General features: G+C 39.2%; 1 protein-coding gene across 3 annotated transcripts in view; it reads right to left on the bottom strand.

Moving 5' to 3' along the window:
- The window catches only part of PTPN4 (protein tyrosine phosphatase non-receptor type 4), a 226,098-nt gene that overhangs the window by 186,756 nt on the left and 20,174 nt on the right, over window positions 1–19,168 (bottom strand). Inside the window, exon 1 of one of the 3 annotated variants that reach the window (XM_030801360.1) lies at window positions 12,917–12,979. The exons of the other annotated variants lie outside the window; for them this stretch is intronic. The gene's annotated coding sequence lies outside the window, so the exon portion shown is untranslated. Of the gene's footprint in view, window positions 1–12,916; window positions 12,980–19,168 lie in introns of those variants that run through there. 3 annotated transcript variants of the gene reach the window in all.

The raw sequence follows: 19,168 nt of genomic DNA, 5'->3' as shown, positions 1-19,168 counted from the left end.
AACATTCAAATGTTCCTAACAACTTCACCTGCCAAAACAACTATGAAAGATGACTGTATAGAGCTACATTTTGGTTATCTCCTGGGTTTTATAAGGTTTATTACTGGATCAGAGAGAAGCCGAGGAGGAGCCATCAAACAATACATCCGATAAAGCAATCATAACTATCAACAGTGTATTTTCCACCCTTCGGGTCCTGACAATCAGCACTCCTCCCAGCCTGCTTTTCTGCCTCATACTCCACTAGTTATGGCTGTGAATAAATTAGTCTGACACTATAAGCTGAGTCTTTGAAAATGAATAAACAATAGTTAATAAAACAGTATATTTAGAGAACCTACCTGAATATGGTATTAATCTATCCAGATAAATATAGACCTAACGCTTAAGTGAACTGCCTAATCAGCTCTTGATTTTTCCATAAACTAACACAATATTTTTAGTTACCAAGGTATCAAATATATTCCCACTTCTTGCCACATCTACTTTTCATTTCACAACGCAGTAATTCTTAATTTCTGGAGAATTCACTACTTGAAAATTCTCTCTTTGGGAAAAAATATGCTAAATCTTTATGTTTTAAAAGAGGAAAGAAGATCAAATAAAATTATCTATCACATCTTTACTTTTCCATTTGAAAGGTGTTGCAGCTGGCCGGGCATGGTGGCTCATGCCTGTAATCCCAATACTTTGGGAGGCCAAGGTGGGCGGATCACCTGAGGTCCAGAGTTCAAGACCAGCCAGGCCAACATGGTGAAACCCTGTCTCTACTAAAAATACAAAAATTAGCCAGGCATGGTGGCGGGTGCCTGTCATCCCAGCTACCCGGTAGGCTGAGGCAGGAGAATCGCTTGAACCTGGAAGGCGGAGGTTGCAGTCAGCTGAGATTACACCATTGCACTCCAGCCTGGGTGACAAGTGCAAAACTCCGTCTCAAAAAAAAAAAAAAGATGTTGCAGTAAAATTGATATATATGTATAAACAGCTGCTGACAGTAGGAAAGAGCCCATTTCTTTTAAAAAAGGATTATAAATAATAATCTATAAAAATGTTCATTCCTTTAAACATATTTAATGTACCTATAAAATTGTAAATATTCTAAAAGTTTGAAAATCAAGATAAACCTACTTTTATGTTCAAAAAATATGTAAAAAGTTATATACATTATGTTAAGTGAAAAGAGTTGAACATAAATGATGTTCGAACTATAAAAGATATGAATAAATACAGAAAAAGAAGCGCTTAGGCAAATGCACACCGTGATTGGTGAATTAAAATTCTGGGATACAATTTTTTCATATTTAAAATTCCGTTAACGTTAATATAATCTATTTTGTTTAATAATGCATGCTGTTTCCGACTTTGTTTTAACTTCAAAGGTCAAATGGCAAAAACTTAGTTTATTTTTTCCATTACCATAAATAGAGATGGGGTTCAGGCCATAGAAGACAAATGACATGACCATATGCAGCAGCAGCAAGAAAGCACAAGAAAGATGGACTGAAGGTGGCAGAGAATGGAGGAAAGAGATCAGCTGGGTCTTCTTGACCTGATAAAGGAGATCTACAGAAAACATATTTAACATCACACTTAATGGCAAAAAATTGAACACTTTTCATCTAATATCAGGAACAAAACAAAGATGTTCATCTACTTTTACCACTTCTAAAGCAACTCTGAAAAAGACGGACACCATAGGGGAGTAAATCTACCTGATTTCAAGACTTACTATAAAGCTAGCAAAACCAAGACACTGTCATACAGGCATCAAGATAAGACAACAGATCAATGGAACAAAACAGTCCAGAATAATATCCCCATATATATGGACAATGTAACTTTGCCAAAGATAAAAAGGGAATTCAGTGGAGAGTGGCTAATCTTTTCTTCATCACTCTTTCGATTTCATCAAAATTAAACTATCTGCTGTTCAAAAGGCACTGTTAAGAGAATGAAAAGACAACCCAGAGGCTGGGAAAAAATTTGCAAAAGCACATAGGACTTGTATCCGAAATATAAAGAACTCTCAAAACTAAATGAAAAAAACCCAATTAAAAAAACAAGGAAAAGATGTGAACAAATACGTCACCAAAGAAGATATACGGATGGCAAATAACCATACAAAAAGATGCTCAACATCGTGAGACATTAGGCTCAGGCACATTAAAAGCATGCGATATCACTACCTACCTATCAGAATGGCAAAACACACACACACAGACACACACACACACAACAGTGACAATGCCAAATGCTGGAAATGATCTAGAGAAAATACATCTCTCATTCATCACTGGTGGGAATATAAAACGTTACAACAATGTTGGAAAACAGTTTGGCACTTTCTTACAAAATTGAACATATTCCTGCTTTATGAGCATCCTTGCGTTCCTAGGTAACAAATGCATAGATCCATATAAATATCTGTATATGAATGTTTTATTATATCCCCAAACTGGAAACAAGCATCTACTAATAGGTGAATTGGTTTATTCATATGTAATATTTATTAATTGACCTGTAGTATATCAATAAAATGGAATACAATAAAACAAAACTATTCATACATGCAACAACATAGACAAGTCTAAAAATAATTACAATGAGAAACAAATTAGACCAAAAAAAAGAGTATATACTATATGATTTCATTTATATAAAATTCTACAAAACGCAAACAAAGCTATGGTGATAGACAGCAGACCAGCAGTTCCCTGGGGATGAGAGTCCAGTGCAGCGGGAGCTGTGGGAGAAGGGATTACATCAAGGCACAAAAAAACTTTCAGGAGTAATAGATATGTTCATTATTTTTATTGTAGTGGTGGTTTAATGGATGTATACCTATGTCAAAATGATGGTGGCAGCAGCGGGCCATCCGGAGCAGCCACTGCCATCACGCCAGCTGCAGTGGGGAGGCCAGAGCAGTGGCAGCAGGAGCAGCTATGGGAGCAGCAGCGGCGGCAGTGGGTCCCTTATGTCCTGCGTCCCTGAAGCAGCCACTGGGTCACCCCCGTCCTCGCATGGCCGGGTAGGACCCATTTCCAGGCCCAAAGCCTCGGCAATTATGCTCCCCACTGCATCTCAGGGGCCCGCAGGCACCCCAAAGAAGGTGCAGTCTGGACTCGCAAGGCTGGCCCCAAGTGTAGGGTTCATTTGTGCAGGGTTTGCCTGGCTGCAGTGCCACCTGCACCTTGCCCCCACGCCTCTCCCTGCCCCTGAGCCATTGTGATGGGGCCGGGCAAGTCCCCCACCAGTGAGGGAGCAGTGATGTTGGGCACAAAGGGGTGGGGATAGAGGGCCCCAAGGCAGAACTGGGCCCAGGACGGTGCCTTGCTCCACAGAGCTGGTGGAAGCCAGGAGCAGGCAGAAGCCCCACCCTCCCAGGCATGGATGTTGCTGCTGAAGTTACAGCTGTGGACCCAGGTATCTCTGCACTCTTGGGGGACCCAGGAAGGCCCCCCCTTGCCCTCACAAGCTCAGAGGTGTCTGCTCCCACTGCCTAGCCTCTCCCTGTTGTCAATGTCAGCTCCGACTGTGGAGCCAAGTTGAGGCCAAGCCTGGGTGCTGTCACAACACAGTCAGGTATGCACACACCAGAAGCAGAAATGACATGCCAGCCCCCTGCCACCTTGGCCCCCTCTGGACTTTGGGTGCCAACGAGCACAGGAGAAAGGCCAAGGAGGGGGTAAGGGCCGCTTAGCACTGGCCTGCAGGCGCCCCTTGGCACAAATAGCCTGGGCACCATGAATGGTGGCAGGAATCAGGCTCCTGGGTGGAAGAGGCCAGCCAGGTCCCTGGTAAAGCCCCACCTTCAAGCCACAGAGAGCCTGAAGCCTGGGGGCTGGGCTGCTGGTCCCATGGACCAGGGTGGGAACTTGTGGTGCCTTTTCCAGTCCACCCATGGCCACCCATGGACCAAGCAGCAAGAGCTTCCCTCTGAGGCCCATAAATCCCCAGACTCAGCCAGACACCAGGAGATGATGGGACAACCAATTGCAGAGAGGACCTGCCCACCTTAGGGTCTCCTCTCTGCTCAGAGCTGAGGAGATGACAGGACAACCAGCAGCCAAGAGGAACTACCCTCTCCACTGAGAGCTGAAGAAACAATGGGATAGCCAGCTGCAAAGTGGTGCTACCCTCTCTGCTGAGAGCTGAACACTCATCTGGACACTCTGACTACAGAGAGGAGCTGCCCACTGCAGGTCTCCTCTGAGCTGTTCTGTCACTCAATAAAGCTCCTCTTTGTCTTGCTTACTCTCCACTTGTCTGCATACCTCATTCTTCCTGGACACAGGACAAGAACTCAGGACATGCTGAATGGCAGGCTTAAAAGAGCTGTAACACAAACAGGGCTGAAACACACCTCTTGCCCACCATGTTGCTACGGGCGACAAGAAGGGCAGAAGAGAGGAGGAGAGAAATGCCGCAGCACTTCAGGGAGCCCAGACCTAGAAACTCTCCACGCCAGGGCTCTGGCACCCTCTTTAAGGCTCCGTGATTCCTGGCATCTCCAAGCTTCCGCGTACCACACTGCATTCCCCAGTGTTGGCCGTGGAAGCTGCTTATGGTATGCTTGATCCAGCAACAGCCTGGCACGGAGCCAGCACCCATGCCAACACCTGGAGCTGCATACCCTGCAACAGCCAGCATGCCTGGCTGTGCACAGTGGCTGGACCCCAGCTCCACACATACCTTGCTGCTCCACATCTGGCTCACCCTTGGCAGGTGTGGGATCTAGGTTGGTAGCAGGAGCCAAGGATAGCCTGCCACACCAAGTGGATGGAACAAGCCCAGCAGGCCAGAACAAAACTCAGGCAAAGGCGCCACTGGCCACAGAGGTTTCCAGCTGGCTGAGCAATACCCCATGGATTCTATAACAAAAACATCAAGTACTATACTCTAAACATATGTCACTTATTATATGCTACTTTATCTCAATAAAGCTGTTAAAAAAAATCTGGCCAGGAACGGTGACTCAAACCTATAATACCAGCACTTTGGGAGGCCGAGGTGGGCAGATACCTTGAGCCCAGGAGTTCAAGACCAGCCTGGACAACATGGCAAAACCCCATCTCTACAAAAACAAAAAACAAAAGTTAGCTAGGCATGGTGGCACACACCTGTAATCCCAGCTGAGATAGGAGGATCACTTGAACCCAGGAGTTCGAGGCTGCCATGAGCTATGATTAAGCCACTGCACTCCAACCTGGGTGAAGAGTGAGACTATCACCAAAAAAAAAAACAAAACAAACAAACAAAAAAAAACTAAAAATGAAACAAATAAACAAACTATATGGTCAAACCACCCAAGAAGCAAAATATACATGGATTTTTGACATTTGTTGCAGGAAGTCAGGGACCCCGAATGGAGGGACCTGTCGAAGCCATGGCAGAAGAACACAAATTGTGAAGATTTCATGGACATTTATTAGTTCCCCAAATTAATACTTTTATAATTTCTTATGCCCGTCTTTAATGCAATCTCTAAACATAAACTGTGAAGATTTCATGGACCTTTATCACTTCCCCAATCAATGCTTATAAATTTCCTATGCCTGTCTTTACTTTAATCTCTTAATCCCACCATACAAGCTGAGGATGTATGTCGCCTCAGGACCCTGTGATGATTGCATTAACTACACAAATTGTTTGTAAAGCATGTGTGTTTGAACAATATGAAATCTCAGCACCTTGAAAAAAGAACAGGGTAACAGCGATGTTCAGGGGACAAGGGAGATAACCATTAGGTCTGACTGCCTGGGAGCCGGGCAGGATAGAGTCATATTTCTCTTATTGCTGAAAACGGGTAAGAGAAATATCACTGAATTCTTTCCCCAGTAAGGAATATTAATAATTGACAGCCCTGGGGAAAGAATGTATTCCCAGGGGGAGGCCTCTAAAATGGCCACCCTGGGAGTGTCTGCCATATGAAGTTGTAGGTAAGGATGAAACATGCCCTGGTCTCCTGCAGCATCCCCAGGCTTGCTAGGATTAGGAAATTCCAGTCTGGTGAATTCTAGTCAGACCAGTTCTCCACTCTTGAACTCTGTTTCCTGTTAAGATGTTTATCAATGACAACACGTACACAGTGGGACATGAAACTTCATCAGCAATCCTAGTTTTGCCCTGGCCTTGTGACCTTGCCCTGCCCATTTGCCTTGTGATATTTTATTGCCTTTGAAGCATGTGATCTCTGTGACCCACGCCCTATTCGTACACTCCCTCCCCTTTGAAAATCGCTAATAAAAACTTGCTGGTTTTGCAGCTCAGGGGGCATCACAGAACCTACTGACATGTGATGTCTCCCCCAGACACCCAGCTTTAAAATTTCTCTCTTTTGTACTCTTTCCCTTTATTTCTCAGATCGGCTGATACTTACGGAAAGCAGAAAAGAACCTACATTGAAATATTGGGGGCTGGTTCCCCGATAGACATTCTGGTTCACAATCTCCTGGTTATCATCAAGATTAGTTTAACTTGGCAAAATTCATACTTTGGTAATTTTTCTTCATTATGTTAATAAAATGTAGCTTATTTCTTTCAGTGATGGTAAATATAAGTGCAAATTAAAAATTTTATTACTGGCTTTTAACCTCAGACATTGTGACAGTTCAGCTATGCACTGTTCTATAGATTACAGCCATAAAACCTGTTAATAAGAAAAGAACAGTGATAACCGGTTGTGTGTTTATGCTAGTTAGCCTCTCTCTGCCTCACTTGTTTCACTGAAATGGACAAATAATAACAGCACCAAACTCAAAGGGCTATTGTAGGTACCAGGAAATATAGGTACTATACTAAGCTAAAACACAAAATGACTAATCTTTAAGTGATCAATTTACCCTAAAGAATAATTTATATAAGTGGTTCTATACATTCTACCTCAAATATAAAAGAAACCACTTTATAATGTTTTCAATTTAAAAATCCTTTTGAAATAAAAGGACAGTTTAAAAATGACATCTCAATTTCCATAATCATAAATTGAACCTTCTACCACTGTCAATAGAAGAGCACAACAGCAGATTTGAACAGACAGAAGAATCAGTCAACTTGAAAACAAGTTAACTGAGAATATCCAGTCTTAAGAACAGAAAGAATAGACTGAAAAACAACAACAAAAACAAAAAACGCACGAACAGAGCCTGAGACCTCAAAGACACTAACAAGCATACCAATACAGTCACAATAAAAGTCCGAGAAAGACAGTAGACAGAAAAGGGGGTTGACAGAATACTTGAAGAAATAATGGCACATACCTCCTCAAATTTGACTTAGAAAAATTAATCTACACATCCAAGAAACTTAACGACCTCCAATTAGTATAAAGTCAAAGAGATTTATACCTAAACATACCATAGTCAAGTGGTCAAAAATCAAAGAGAAAGAAAACCTCCAGAGTAAAAAGAAAAGTAACTCATCACTTACAGATGATCCTCAATTACAGTACAAGGCAATATCTAGTCCGGAAGCATGAAGGTTAGAAGGTAGTAGGATGATACATTCAAAGTATTAATAGGAAATGGCTATCAAAAAGAATACCATATGTAGCAAAACAAAGCTTTAGAAAATGAGGAATAATTTTAAATATTCCCAGAGAAACAAAACCTAAAAGAATTTGTCACTAGCAATCTGTCCTAGAATAAAAAGTACCAGTTAAGAGTAATTAGATAGCCTAGGCACGGTGGCTCAGGCCTGTAATCCCAGCACTTTGGGAGGCCAAGGTGGGTAGATCACAAAGTCAAGAGATCGAGACCATCCTGGCCAACCAACAAGGTGAAACCCCATCTCTACTAAAAATACAAAAAGTAGCCGGGCATAGTGGCACACGCCTGTAGTCCCAGCTACTCGGGAGGCTGAGGCAGGAGAATCGCTTGAACCTGGGAGGCAGAAGTTGCAATGAGCTGAGATTGCGCCACGGCACTCCAACCCGGACGACAGAGCAAGACTCTGTCTCAAAAAAAAAAAAAAAAAAAAAAGAGTAATTAGATAGCTAAATGTAAACAATGGTAGAAATACATTTTGTGTTTGTAACTCTTTTTCCTCCTATCTGATTTAAAATATAACTGCATAAAGCAATACAATGTTGATAGGCTTACAATGTATAAAGATGCAATCTGTATGACAATAATACAAAGGAAGGGGAAAGGAGGATGTAGGATGTGCTATATAGGAGCAAAATTTCTGAATACTACTGAATTAAGTTGCAGTTCCCCCAGTGAGATAGTTATAAGTAAATACCCAGGACAATCACAAAGAAAAAATTTTCTCGAAAACATACAGTGAAATAAACAATAGAAATAAAATGACAAATTTAAAAATATCAACATACAACAACAAACAATAATAGATGAATAGAGAAATGACAGGGACCAAAGACATATAAAACATTTGCAAAATGGTGCTAGTTTGTCAGTAATTTCATTAAGTGTAAATGGACTAAATACTCAAATCAAAAGGCAGAGATGAGCAGAATGGATTTTTAAAAACCTGCTCCAATTATATGCTCTCTACAAAAGCCATATTTCAGATTCTAAAACATAAACAATATAAAAATATATATAAATATATACCCCAAAAAAAGTAACAACAGAGCTACCATACTTATACTAATTTCAGTCAAAATGAGATATTTATCCAAAAGTGCTACTAGATAGTAAGTTTTATTCTTATTGTGTAAGAACAAAAGGGCAGACAATTATAAACATATATGCAGCTAAAAACAATGTCCCAAAATATATCTAGCAAGAACTGACAGAATTGAAGGGAGAAATAGACAATTTGACAATAGTAGGAGACTTCAATACTTCGTTCTCAATAATGAATAAAATATGCAGAAAAATAAAGAAACAGAACATTTGAACAACATTATAAACCAACTAGATCTAACAAACATTTATAGAACACTATGACCAACAAAAAAATATATAGAATCTATTCAAGTGCACATGGTACATTCTCCAAAGTAGAATATATATTAGGGCCATAAAAAATCATCAGTAAATTTAAAAGGACTGAAATCATGCAAAGTATGTTATTCAACCACAATGGAATAAAATTAGAAATGAGTAACAGGTGGTCAGGTGCAGTGGCTCACACCTGTAATCCCACCACTTTGAAAGGCCAAGGCAGGAGGATCACTTGAGGTCAGGAGTTCGAGACTAGCCTGGCCAACATAATGAAACCCAGTCTCTACTAAAAATACAAACAAAAATTAGCTGGGCATGGTGGTATGTGCCTGTAATCCCAGCTACTCAGGAGGCTGAGGCAGGAGAATCACTTGAACCTGGGAGGCAGAGGTTGCAGTGAGCCCAGATCACACCACTGCACTCCAGCCTGGGTGACAGAGTGAGATTCTGTCTCAAAAAATAAAAAAAAAAGAAATTATCAATTATTAACAGGAAATTAGGAAAATTTCCAAGAAAGTGAAAATTAACGCATTCATAAGTAATCAATGGTCAAAGTAAAACACAAGAGAAATCAGAAAATCTTCTGAGATGGATAAATGAAAACAAAAACAACAACACATCAAAATAGATGGGATGTAGAAATAAACCCCTGCATACACAACTCTTAGAAGAAAATATAGAAATAGAGCTTCATGGCACTGGATTTGGCAATAATTTCTTTATATGATACCAACAGCACGGGCAACAAAAGAAAAAACAGATAAATTGGACTTCATCAAAATTAAAACCATTTGTGTGTCAAAGGACACCATCAAGAAAGTGATTTTAAAAAACACAATACAGAAGAAAATATTTGCCAATCACATATCAGATGAACCTAATGTCTGGAATATATAAATAACTCCTATAACTCAACCAAAAACCAAACAATCCAATTTAAAAAGGACAAAGGACTTCAATAGGCATTTCTCCAAACAAGATAGACAAGTGGCCAATATACACATGAAAAGATGCTCAATATCACTAATCATTAGGAAAATGCATATTAAAACCACAATGAGATACCCACCTCACACTTAATTGGATGGTTACTACTTTAAAAAAGAAAAATAACAAATGTTGGCAAGGATAAGGAGAAACTGGAAGTACACTGTTGGTGGGAATGTAAATGGTGCACCCACTGTGGAAAACAGTAGAGCTGTTCCTCAAAAAATGAAAAATAGAATTATCCTATGATTCAGCAATTTCACTTCTGGGTATATACCCAAAATAACTGAAAGCTGGGTCCCAAATATTTGTACACACATGTTCACAACAGCATTATTCACAATAACCAAAAGATGAAAACAAACCAAGTGTCCATTGAGGAGATAAGCAAAATATGGTATATCCACACGATGAAATGTTACTCAGCCTTTAAATAGGTAGGCAATTCTGACACATGCTACAGTGCAGATGAACCTTGAGACATTATGCTAAGTCAAATACGCCAGTCAACAAAATGACAAATATTATATATAATTCCATTATATGAGGAACCTGGTATGTTCAAAATCACAGATGAAAAGTGGAATGGGGAATGGAGAGCTGTTTATTGGGTACAGAATTTCATACTTTAAAGATGAAAAGCATTCTGAAGATGGATGATGGTGACGGCTCCATAGGAATGTGAATGTACCTACTACTACTGAACTGTACACTTAAAAATGGTTAAGATGGTAAATTTTAGTAAATTTTATGCTATTCATATTTTACCTCGATTAAAAACAATTTTTAAAACATAACATTTTATGAAGTGATCTAAGTTTCTGTAATCAACAAATGTTTAGAGGTGTGTCATAAAGTTAATTAGTGAAAATACTGTATTTTTGAATTTTGTGAAATTTGTGGTATTAGCATCTCTTAATTTGTGATCTCTCTTATTCTAAATAAATACACTCAATTGGATTTCTTCCTCCATCATCTTTCTAAAAATACATTACCTATTTTCAAAAGTCCTGTCAAAATTTGCAAACAACAAATTAATCTGGGGAGAAAAAGAAAACCCTGTTTTCTTATGAACACATCAGTAAAACTACTGTAACAAAAGGGTAAATTTTTAAATAAACCAAAATAAACTTTAATTTTGTTTAATATGTCATATTTATTCCAAATAAAAGTTTATGTTGCATGAAGAGGCATAAAGATTTCAACACTTAATTTAACAATGCACTGCCCTACCCCTAGGGGCAACATTCTATTTTTAAACTTCAGTGCCTAAAATGTCTAATACTAGCCTTTAATACCAGCAATTTCTTCTACTCACCACACATATTGGGCTTTAAAACTAGAAGTGGAAAACACATACACCAACTTAGGGACTCATACCTGATGCTTTCAACCAATTTTTATATATAGTGTGTAACGAGAGATTAACTTTATTTCTATAGATGAAGAAATAGAACTACATAGGTTCCACAATCCCCTCATTGTCACACTGCTAGAAAGTACAAGACCTAATGAGCCAGACACCAGAGGCTGCAATCATTCTACCATACCTTAAAGATTCATTTATTTATTTAATAAAATATGTATTAAGCATCCACTCTGTTCCAGGTACTACACTAAGTACTGACAACTTACTAGAGGTAATGTATTAGCTAAGGCAGTAGAAAATATTTGAAAATCAGTTTGGAATCTTTGAAGTATTACACACATAAAGTGTTAGACCATACCACTTCTAATAGCAGTATCACTATTAGCAGTAATCATAATGTACAGATCTTGAATATTAATAAGAATACTACTTAAACATTAAAGTGTCAAATAAAAGGAGCTTTACCTTTGTATTTCTCTTAGCACCTAGTACTGAGCTCTGTACTCAGCAGTATTCAAAAAGTATGTATTATATAGAAACATCAGTATCACTTTGGCCTCTGTTTCCCTCAATGTCCTTCCCCAACTGGGTTTCTGGAATACTAGCAGCCAGGTTTATTGCCCAGGCAGGATACTGGTAATCCCTTTGAGAAAACTAGCCATCAGCCCAGGAGAAGATTTGTAAATACTAAAACCTATACGCCAAAAACAGAACCACCATGCACACACATGCACATGTGTGCACCCACACACACCCACACACCCATTCACCAGTTTCCTATTAGCCTTTTGTTGTCTCTCCCATTGCCCCATATTATGTCTACTGCATAAAGGTATAATAAGGTGTCTTCCAAATGTATAGTAGTTAAATTAGAACTGTATTATAGTAAGTGCCCAACCTAAAGCCATGTAGGACCAGGTCAGTGGTACCTCTCAGGCTGTATCTGTGGGGAAGGGCTGGTTTCTTCCATTTTTAATCTATCACAGGCTATGGCAGATTGTATTTTAACAAAAATGACAGCAACAATTTTCTACAATTTTGTCACTACACCAAGAGGTGGAGTCTATGTCCCTTCCACCATTAATGTGGGTAGACCTTTGTAGCTGCCTCAGTGAATAAGAGGATAGCAGAAATGACGCAGTGACTTCTGAGGCTTGGTCACAAAAGGAGATACAATTTTTACTGGGTTTGTCTGGGGATACTTATCCCCAGAATCCAGCCACCCATCTCCAAGGAAGCCAGGTCACATGTGGAAAGGAACTGAGATCCTCAGCCCTCAGCCCTCAGCACTGGCAGAATCTCTGCTCAGAGCCAGCACCAATCTGCCAGATATGTGAGTGGAGCAACTTCAGTTGAGCCACTACAGCTGACTGCAATGAAAAGAGAAAAGTCTTCCTTGCCAAGTCCTGCCCAAATTACAGACTCATGAACAAAATTAATTACTGTTATTGTTTTAAATCATTACGTTCTGGGATGGTTTACAGCAGTAGGTAACTAGAACACAGACCAATACAGTATGTTTGCAAATACAATAAAAGTGACTAGAAAATAAAATTTTTTAAGACACAAAAAATATGTCATAATTTTTTATTATTAAGCAGAAGGTGAAGCATCTCTCAACTGTTATAAAATACTAATACTAAATACTCACTCTCATTTACTGTACTTACTTCCTCATAGGCCAGGGACTGGTACTCAGTCCATCGACGATCTGTTGAGTAGCACTGTCCTAGGCTATATGAAAGGAGAAGTGTAATTTGACTGAAGTGGCATTAAAACCACTAAATAGTAAGGAAAGAAGGGTGTTCGACTAAGCACGCATTTTTAAAACTTTGCAGTCTATTACACTAAATCAACACTGCTTGAGAGCAAAGGTATCCTGATTAAATACCATGAAGATGAATGGTTCAGTCTATCCACATGGGAGCACTTATACTGCAGAATCCTACACCTCTCTCTCTTTTACTTGGATTTCATACATACCATGAAAACTGATTCCTCTCTCCCTCTGTCTGTTTCTCATACACACCAGGAAAGCTCTGACTGCTTGCACGTGTGCACTCACTCTCACACACGTAGACACACACACACAAAGCAAACATGGCAAAATTTTAACAGCTCTTGATTCTCAGTGGTAAAGTATATGTGTTCATATATGCATCATTCTTTTAATTTTTCTGTTTGAAAGTTTTCATAATAAAGCTGAGAAAAATAAAAAACAAAAATTTCATGAAACAGGAATGATATACTATTTACACTAATAATCTATGGAAATGGAACCCAAAGTAATATACAATATGTAACAGTATATTTAACAACTCTACTGCGCCATTAATATGACCTGAAACCAGTATATTACCAGTGAGTAAAGCATTTATATACCTCTTAGTCATTCAGCTTTTAAGGATAACCTATATCAGCATTTCTCTCACTTAAGTGTGCATCAGAATCACTTGAGGAGTTTTTGAAAAATATAGATTTTTGGGACCCAATTCCAGATTCCGAAAAAATAACACTTCAATAAGTCCCACAAGTGATATTAATGTGGCTGGTCCATATCAATATCTTTGAGAAACACGGATGTAGAGCAGTGGTTCTCAAACAGGGGCAAGTTTGTCCTCCAGGGAACACGTGGCAATGTATGGAGACATTTTTTGGTTCTCACAATTGAAGGGTAAAGTGCTACTGGCTCCAGTGCAGAGACGCCAGGGACGCCATTAGACATCATGGATTGCACAGGACAATCACACAAATAATGATCTGGTCCAAAATGTCAATAGTGCTAAAGTTGAGAAACTCTAATCTACTGTTAACAAACAGTATAAGAGGAAGTTTAGAGGTGTTTCTTTTCCTCAATATCATAAAATGAGTAGAAGAAAAATGGAAAGGATGAGGAACCCAGACTGATACAACTAGAAACTTTGACTTATGCTGCTTTTAATGCCAGACACTCCTCCCTTCAAGAGTTAGAAGACTGACCAGGCATGGTGGCTCACACCTGTAATCTCAGCACTTTGGGAGGCTGAGGCAGGCAGACTGCTTGAGGAGTTCGAGACCACGCTGGGCAATACAGCAAAACCCATCTCTACAAAAAAAAAAAAAAAAATTAGCTGGGCGGCTGGGCGCAGTAGCTCACGCCTGTAATCCCAGCACTTTGGGAGGCCAAGGCGGGCAGATCACAAGGTCAGGAGATCAAGACCATCCTGGCTAACATGGTGAAACCCTGTCTCTACTAAAAAATACAAAAAATTTGCCAGGCATGGTGGCAGGCGCCTGTAGTCCCAGCTGCTCAGGAGGCTGAGGCAGGAGAATGGCGTGAACCTGGGAGGTGGAGCTTGCAGTGAGCCGAGATCGCGCCACTGCACTCCAGCCTGGGTGACAGAGCAAGACTCTGTCTCAAAAAAAAAAAAAAAAAAAAATTAGCTGGACATGGTGGTGTGCACCTGTAGTCCCACCTACTTGGTGGTAGGCTGAGGCAGGAAGACTGCTTGAGCCCAGGAGACTCTGTCCCAAAAAAAAAAAAAAAAAAAAAATTGGGAGTCTACATCACCTCTCTTGATTCTGGGGAAGAAGGGGTGGGGGAAGAAGCTTGAGACTTGTAATTGCTTTGACCAACAGAGTATAGTAGATGTGATGCTATATGACTTCTAAGACTACATTAGAAAAGCCCTTTAGCTTCCATCTAGCTCCCTTGGAACACTCACTCTCAGGATGCTTCCCTTCAGAACCCAGCTTCTAACACGCTGTTAAGAAGCCCAAGCCATATGGAGAAACCATACATAAGTGCTCCGCTCAACAGTCCCAGCTGAGCCTATTCTTCAGTCATTAGACATATGAATAAGCAATCTGGGAAGTGGATCCTCCAGCTCCAAGTGTTCCAACCCCCAGCCATTGCCAATGAGCAAGCAGACACTGTGGAACAGAAAAGAGCTATCACTCCTGTACCCTGTTTGAATTCCTCACTGAGAGATCCTGTACATAATAAAATGGTGATTAACTTATGCTACTAAATGTTGGCATGGTTATGCAGCAACAATAACTTAAACATCTCACATTCTGTCACTTATTCTTAAAACAATGACAGTTCCTTATGTTAATCCACTCAGAAGGATTAAGTGGCTTGCCTATGGTTACGCAGGCAAAAGTAACAGAGTAGCACTTGAATCTAGATCTGTCTACTCTCAAAGATTTACACCATATCATAATGATTTCTATTTCTTCATGTTTAAATTATTCTGATTGTTATTTTCAAAGTCAACCACAGAAGCATCTAAACTAATTGAAGGTATCATTGAAAAAGATACATTACTATTTGTAAGGTTTGCTAATCTTCAATCTGATCCACTGCACTCAGTACATTATTTCCTCAATCTCCACCTCAACACTTCCCCCAGAAAATTAAGGGGAAAAGAAGTCACAATCACACATACTGAGACCTTTGTTACAGTAAGGGCTCACAAATGAGAGAATAACCCTGCTCATGTATGTTGGTGACATTAATAGAAAAAGGATTACAGCTGGACAGAGAATCAAGTTTTGCTGTTGTTTTACTTAGCATACCCTAGTTTTTCTAACCTCTCCCAATAGCTTCCTATGTTCCTAAATCAATGTACAAATGGAAAAATGTCCTTACTGCAAAAATGAATGAATACAAATGAGTGAAAACTGAACTCAAATGAATGAATGCAAATCAGTGCAAAGCAGCAAAAACAGGGCACCCATTCAGCCAATCATTAAGCTCTCAAAATACAAATATTTCAATGTTACTATGCTGCACTCATCTGGAATTTAGCAAAAAAAAAAAAAAAAAAAAAGTGTTTTCAGCCAGGCATGGTGGCTCACACCTGTATACCAAGGCAGGAGGATCACTTGAGCCCAGGAGTTGAAGACCAACCTGGGGAACATAGGGAGATCCTGTCTCTACACATTTTTTTTTTTTTTTAATTAGCTGGGAGTAGTGGTACATGCCTGTGGTCTCAGCTACTCAGTAGGCTGAGGTGAGAGGACAGCTTGAGCCTGGGGGGTTGAGGCTATAATGAGCCATCATCATACCACTGATCTCCAGCCTGGGTGACAGAGTGAGGTCGTCTCAAAAAAAAAAAGGGGTGGAGGGTTTCATAGCCTAACACAGGGGTCTTTCTTTTCTATTACAAATGTCACAACAACTGTATTATCTAGTAAGCCACTGATTCACTCTAAATTTGTTACTGTCTATACCTTGGAGCAGTCACTTCATTTTTCTGAACCTCAACTTCCTCATCTGTAAAATGATAGAACTTTCTGTGATCTATAATCTATACTGTCCTACACAGGAACCATGCCACATAGGATGACCAAGCATTTGAAATGTGACTCATATAACTTAAGAATTTTTTTTTTTCTTTTCGTTTTTTAGACAGAGTCTCGCTCTGTCGCCCAGGCTAGAGCGCAGTGGCGTGACCTCGGCTCGTTGCAACCTCCGCCTCCCAGGTTCAAGCGATTCTCCTGCCTCAGCCTCCTGAGTAGCTGGGATTACAGGTGCCCACCTCCACACCCAGCTAATTTTTTTGTATTTTTAGTAGAGATGGGGTTTCACCATGTTGGCCAGGCTGGTTTTGAACTCCTGACCTCAAGTGATCTGCCTGCTTCAGCCTCCCAAAGTGCTAGGATTACAGGCGTGAGCCACCGTGCCCAGCCAAGAATTTTTTATATTTAATTTAAATGGCTACATTTGGCTAGTGGTTATCCTACTGGACAGTGTGGGACTACAGGAACACTAAATATCCTTCTAATTCTAAAATTCAATCATTTCCAATTTCCAACATTTAAAAAAAATTCCTTTCTCCCTAAAATTGAGTAAATAAATGAACCTAATAATATATAACACAATCACGCAGAAAAAAATGATTCCAGTAATTGTTAAATATAATAGTATCAAAATTGACAAATGTTTTCAGTAAGGAGCCAGGCAGAAAATATTTTAGGCTTTACAGGCCATAAGATCGCTGGTATAACTACTTAATTCTACCTCTGTAGCATGAAAGCAGCCATAAACAATATGTAAACGAATGAGCATGGCTGTATTCTAAATTCAGATACTGAAGTCTGAATTTCATGTAATTTTCAAGGGTCATGAAATATTTTTTATTTTTTAAGAGAACTTAAAAACTTAGAAAGCATTCTTAGTTCACAGGCCATACTGAAAAGGTGGTGGTCAGATTTGACCCACAGGCCACAGTTTGCTAACCACAGCAGAATACACTGAAAAATCAAAAGAAACATAAAAAATTCCAAACTTTATAAAGTTTGTTGTTGACAGGGGTCTTGATGCAACATTCTGAAACTATTGTGTGTATATTACAGGATTGAACAAATGAACAAATATTGATATTGTTGAGAACCAGGATTCTGGCTACAGGAGACAAGAGGTCAGATATAGCATCAGAGATGGTTGCAGTACTGGATGAGAATTAGAGGTACTGGTTAATCTCATTTTTAAAAAATTATCCACTAGAACCCAGAAGTCAAAAATACTCCAATAACACTGAATATACTTAATCCACTATATACTATTCCCCACTAAAAGAAATTAGGACTCTGGAGAAAAAAGGCTGATTTCAGAGCTGGGGCAAGGAAAACACAAGGTGAGGCTAAATGTCTTGTACTGGTAAGTAAGGAAGTAAGCCCTCAAAATCTAAATGAGGACTAGTTCAAAGAACAAGAGAGGCAGTTTAAAGAAAGTCCTACCAGGAAATATGAAACAACTTATGTTCCAAAATAAATAATAGATTATAATACTCTGAATAAAAATCCATAAGTCCAAAGTGATGCTAATGTTTTTAAGTGAGGGAGAGGAATAACTCTTTTTTAAAAATATCGAATGATAAATATAGAAAGAATAACAGAAATAGAAAAATGCCATTTTACAGTTACTATAACTGATTCAGGAAAGACTTAACAAATGCTAAAATCACTGGGTGAGAGTTGTTGGGTAACAAGATACATAATCCAAAAGTATCACCCCATAGATTACTTATTAATTACAAAGGGGAAACAATATCTTTACAATGGAGAAATCTGTCATATCCCACCTTAACCAAATAATCAAATTTAACATCACCAAAACTGATATCATAGACACCCTGATATTATATACTGAGAACACCTTATATAGTATTCTTGCCAAAGATGTTTAACTTGAATCTAGTGATGAAATAAATAAAATTAAAACAATGAGACAAATCCAAATTGAGGAACATTCTAAAAAACAATTTGCCTGGATTCTTCCGAAAATGTGAGGAGTAGATGTAAAAGGATGGGGGAGCGTTGTAGATTTAAAAAGATAAAACAACCCACTGCAATGTGTAGCTCTTGATCCAATCATGGATTTGGCGGGGTGGGGGGGAGGGCGGGTAGGGTAGAAAGTATAAGGGACTTGCTTGAACAATTGGAGAAATTTGGAATATAGATTGCATTTTAGATAATAGTATTGTGTCAATGCTAAATTTCCTGAGTGTGATCATGTTTCACAGAAGAACGTGTTTGTTACCAAAAGATGCATGATTACATGCTGAAACATTTAGTTAAAGTGTTATGATCATGTTATCTGCAATCCTCAAATAGTTCAGAAATTTTCAAAGTACATACAAAGAGAGAGCAAGAAGCAAAGTATCAATTAATGAATCTATGCAAGAGTATATAGATGTTCAATATACCATTGTTACTACTTTTCCATAGGCATGACATTATTCAAAATAAAAAGTTGTGAGGAAAGAGTTAAAAAAAAATTATTTCAGCCAGGTGTGGTGGCTCATGCCTGTAATCCCAGCACTTTAAGAGGCCAAGGAGGGCAGAGTTCTTGAGTCCAGGAGTTTAAAACCAGCCTAGGCAACATGGCGAAGTCCTGTCTCTACAAAAAATACAA

The sequence above is a fragment of the Nomascus leucogenys genome, chromosome 20 (assembly GCF_006542625.1).
Source record: "Nomascus leucogenys isolate Asia chromosome 20, Asia_NLE_v1, whole genome shotgun sequence".
Classification (NCBI taxonomy): domain Eukaryota; kingdom Metazoa; phylum Chordata; class Mammalia; order Primates; family Hylobatidae; genus Nomascus; species Nomascus leucogenys.
The sequence above is the reverse complement of the archived record's forward strand: the minus strand, read 5'-3'. Positions and strand labels throughout refer to the sequence as shown.